The sequence below is a fragment of the Echinops telfairi genome, unplaced genomic scaffold, assembly GCF_000313985.2.
Source record: "Echinops telfairi isolate 266 unplaced genomic scaffold, ASM31398v2 ScPeMD7_7401;HRSCAF=8416, whole genome shotgun sequence".
Lineage (NCBI taxonomy): Eukaryota > Metazoa > Chordata > Mammalia > Afrosoricida > Tenrecidae > Echinops > Echinops telfairi.
In genome coordinates this window covers 6738865-6743743 of record NW_022111301.1, presented here as the reverse complement: position 1 = coordinate 6743743, position 4879 = coordinate 6738865, and the positions used below count along the sequence as shown (strand labels likewise).

General features: G+C 42.0%; 1 pseudogene; it reads left to right on the top strand.

The window, feature by feature from the left end:
* LOC115871753 overlaps positions 1-4879 on the top strand; it is a 20136-nt pseudogene that overhangs the window by 13006 nt on the left and 2251 nt on the right.

Here is a 4879-nt window from a genome sequence, read left to right as displayed (position 1 = left end):
CTGCTGCATTCCCCCGTTTGTGTGTGAAGTACACACACGTTGTATGTATAGTACACCAACGTGGCTGCATTGATGATGACTAAAGAAATAGCATTTCCCTATAGATGGGTTCAATTGCTTTCGTGTGACCTAAAAGCAAAAACTCCACATACACTTCCTAACTTCCTGCCCTTTAGTTACTTCATGACTTTTAGGGGTGTAACTTGCTCTAATATTATTACTGTGTGCCTTCTATATTAGCAGTGGTTTCCATGATCTCCACTCACCAGATGTGAAACAATTGGAAAGGTTTATTGTGAAGACCACATGATGTTTCGTGCTTGAACCAAAATCAAGTTCACTGCCTTAGCATCGATTCTGACTCAGGGTAACCTTACAGGACCAAGGAACTCTTCACGGGAGTGCAGACCTCAGTTTTCTGTCGCGCAGTGGCTGGTGGTTTCAAACTGCTGGTCGTGGCGGTTAGCAGCCCATTGTGTAACTATCATGCCACCAATGTCTGAGCAGAACAGAAAACACAAAAAGATGTTGAATTGCATGCAGTGTGCACCCCATATCAGCAACATGACACATTTTAAAAATGACCTTTTCCTTAACTCCCTTTTTCTACCTTTTAGATCTATTAATCTGTGAAAGAAATAAACACAATTATACGCGAATGAAAACAAACGCTGCGATTTTAATTGTTTTTATGAACTAAAAGTTCATAGCATCAACTGCATATACAATTAATTAGCGGTATTTAAACATGTCTTGCTTTCCGGGACTTCAACAAGGAAAGTTGGCAATTAAAACAAATAAAATCTTCCAAATATTTCCTTTAAAATAGGAATGCTTCTATGAACGTTATAAAGGAGTTGTCTCTCTCCATAATACTTTTGCTAATACTTTTCAATAGAGGCTATTATCCAAGCCTAGCACTTCCACAGCCTGCCACTGAGCCTGCTTTCCGACTAACCTTTGCTCCGTTTTCCGCACAGAATACAAAGGAGTTGTATTTCCCAAAATGGAATAGAAGAATAACTTGAAAGACAACAGATAGAAAACAATATTACATACTGCTAAATTTTCAGATAATTTCTGCTCCATGGGATCCTTGGTTCGCACACGTTAATCATTCTGGGAGACGAAGACATGGCAGTCTGCTTCTGAAAAGAATTGCAGCTTTGCAGAACTAACTAACCCTTTGGGTTTTCAAGACTGGGACCCTCTTTCCAGGAGTAGAAAGTCCAGTCTTTCTCCGACAACCAAAGGTCTACAGAACTGTTCTGGTACTGGTCCCTACCCAGCCTCTTCAGTGAAAAATCAAGGTGGAGTCTGCGATCGCCATAGCCAGTGGAAAGCTGCCCTCTGGCCGAGCAGCAGCTGGTAGACAGCGCCCAGGACTTCGACAACCACGGCTGCCAAGGGGGTCTCCCCAGGCAAGCCTTCGAGTATATCCTCTACAACAAGGGCATCCTGGCAGAAGACGCCTACCCCCACCAGGGCCAGGATGGTGTCTGCAAGTTCCAGCCCCAGCAGGCCGTGGCTTTTGTTAAGGACTTCCCGCTACCAAAGCCCGGATAAAGTGAACCACACCACGCTGGCTCTTGGGTGCGGAGAAGAAAAGGGAATCCCCTATTGGATCTTGGAAAACTCCTGGGGCCCCTACTGGGGAATGGACGGGCCCTTCCTTATGGAGCTTGGGAAGAACACGTGTGGGCTGACGACTAGCCCATCCCCAGGGTGTGAGCAGCGGCTGGACGACTGCAGGCAGGCGGCGGACAGGAAGAGCAGGCAGCCAAAGCCATCCCGTGGAAATGCTGCCTCAGGGGATGTGGTGGGGATGCCCATCCGGGGGCCCGCCACTCTCCCTCCTCACCCACTGAGCCAGACCTGGACCCTCAAAGCAAAACAGGAAGAGGAATTCCACCAAGAACCAGCCCCTCTGTGTCACCTGGGGCTAAGCCAAGCGGTGGTCCTTCTAGTCCCAGGGGAATCCATTCCAGGACACAAAACCCCTCCCCATAGATAGCCCAATTCTTTCAGACGTTCAAGTCCCTTACATATCATGCGTTCATATTGGCATATAACCCACATCCAACATCCTGTATACTTTCCATCCTGCCTGGGTTACTTGTCCACCTGACCCAGTATAAATGAAGCGACCGTGTAGAGCACTTCCCTACTCCCACTTAGCAGTTCAGCGTTTCCTGTGGCCTCTTAATTACTGTTTGGGGTTTGTTTCTTTGTTGGTCCCCTCCAATATTTCCCAACCTGCAGTTGGTTGAATCTTCAGCGATGCGGTACCTAAGGATAGAGAGGCCACCTACACAGTCAAGTGTCTTACCCCTGGTTTGCAGCAGATCCAAACCCAAGTGGACAGTGTGCTCTCTTCACACTTAGAGACCAATGTCTTTGCTGTGTCATTTGCTCAATAAACTACTCAGCGAACCTCAAAAAAAAAAAAGAATTACAGTTTTGGAAATTTTCTGAGCAGTTTAACCTGTCTGAGAGGGTTACTTTGAGTTGATGCTTAGTACACAATATTAAACATTTTGTTTTCACTAGCTAATATGAAAAAAATAATAATGTAGCCTCACCTTTTGACAGCCATGCTGTTCATTTGATTCTGTTCCATCTTTTAGAGTGTTCACATTTTTGAAAATGTGAATACTCTACACTAAATTCTAAGAATAAGATATTGAGTTTCAATAGAGCATGAATATCATCTTTTTTCTTCCTATTGGATAAAAGTTGGTCTGCTAACACCAAAGTCTGCAGTTCAAGGTCACCAGGTGCTCATGAAGAAAGATGATGGTTCTACTCCTGTCAGGACTTACACTTTCAGAAATCCAAGAGCACGGCCCCACCCTGTCTGTTAGGGCGAATACGAGTCAGAAGTGACTCCGTGGCAGTGAGGATTTTTCTTTTCGTTTTTGAGGTTCAATAAAACTCACTGTTACCAATTTGATTCCGACTCATAGTGACCCTGTAATATCACCTAAAATGTAATAAATGTATATTTGAGTGATGGAACTGGTGGTTAAACTAAGCAGAACTTTAAAAACACTGGAATGAGAGCACGAGGTTGTTGGCTTGGTAAACCTCACTGTTAGTTAGATTGCAGGTACTGCCTAGAGGCCTCAGGACATCAATCACACTTTGTAAGAATGTGTAAAATTTCTGGCTCCCATCTTGTGTGATCCTAAGGTTTTTTTCATGAACAAGAGATACAAAATGAAAGAAAGAGAGAGAAGGTGCTTTACCCAAGTAATCAATAGTGGAAACATTTCATTCCAACATGTAGATAGATAGATAGATAGATAGATAAATAAATAAATATATATATATATATATATTATTTTCAAGCAAACCATTGAGAGTTGCCCAAACATTGCATCTTCCTGGGGAATCCCCAGCATATAGTGGCCTCAGGGAACTATGCATAAATTTGCACATGGGCATTTCTATTAGAACATCTCATTGAAAACATAAATGCAAAAACAAATGCTAATAAAATACCCAACAGGCAGTCAAAGTTGACTCGCCAGGATCATTATATTACTGACCATTTCATAAAATAATTTCTATATTATTGTGATTCTATTCTTTCATCAGTCTATTAATTTATTAATGCATAACTCCCTCCTGCTACCAATCAAATATTTTCGTTAAAGAATATATTACTGCCATCAAGTGGATTCCAACTGGTAGTGATGCTACCTAGTTTCTGATACTGTTAATCTCTCCAAGAGCAGATAGCCTCATCTTTCTTCCATAGAGTGACTGGTGGATTTGAATCACCAATGATTATTACACAGTACTACTGGAGATCCTTTGTTAAATGGAAAGATTGAGAAAGAGGAGGAGTCCTGAACAGCTTCTAATCATAGGGCTCACTTATTTTCTCCCATTCTTGTTTCTATCTTCATGCAGACTTGGCCTCCGGAAGGTGACCCGTCATGGTGCTCTGACAGTTTTGTGTTTGAAATTACAGCCTCTTTGTGTGGTCGCAGATGCTAACTGAAAGACCAGTGGTTGAAATGCAGCAGCCACTGGCCTACTGATAAGGCTCAGTAAAGATTTTAGTCCTGGAGATCATGTGGACAGTGTCAGGCATTTCCATGGGATTGCATGAGTCACCATGGATGAGATGGACACAAACATATTCCCAATGAAGTGCTCCCTGGCGTAGGAATCATTTCCCACAGTGGAGCCAATATTGCACAGAATTAATGGTCAATTGTGAGATGTTTTGTCTGGCCATGAAAGTCAGTGACAATGTTCCATCCAAGAGTCTTGATTAAGATGCACATACCCCCAAAAGCCAGCACCACAAGACATTTTCCTTGCTTATTGTGCTTTACCACAGCTGGTATTTAACTTGTCAGAAAGCAAAGGTTTTTAATATTATGAGTTCTGTATGGTCCCATTATGCAAATAGATCTTCCTCTCCACTAAACTGAAATTTTAAACTACATACACTTTTTATTTTTAATATTTTATTGTTATTTGAACACATTTTCATTCAACAATTTAAACACATTTTGCTTTGTGGTGTTAGTGGCAATACCTTCACATTCCTTCTTCCACGTCATTTGAACTTCTTCCCTGTCCCTTGATGTCTTCTGAACTTTGTTTTTTAGTTAAAAAAATGCCTTCTTGGTTCCTATGGTCAGTTGTTCTGAGTACAGTCTTCATGAGTGCTATTGTTTAGTTTATAGGCCTATTTGATTAGCTAAGAGGCAAACTTTGAGATTAGTTTAGTTTCAAGGATGAAGAATGTTTCAGAAACCTGGTCCTGGAGCTTCTGCTGGGATCGATTAGGGCAGCAAGTATAACTTCTTTCATGATTTTTAAATTGGTGGCAGAGTGGATTATGAGTTTGGCTGAGAAT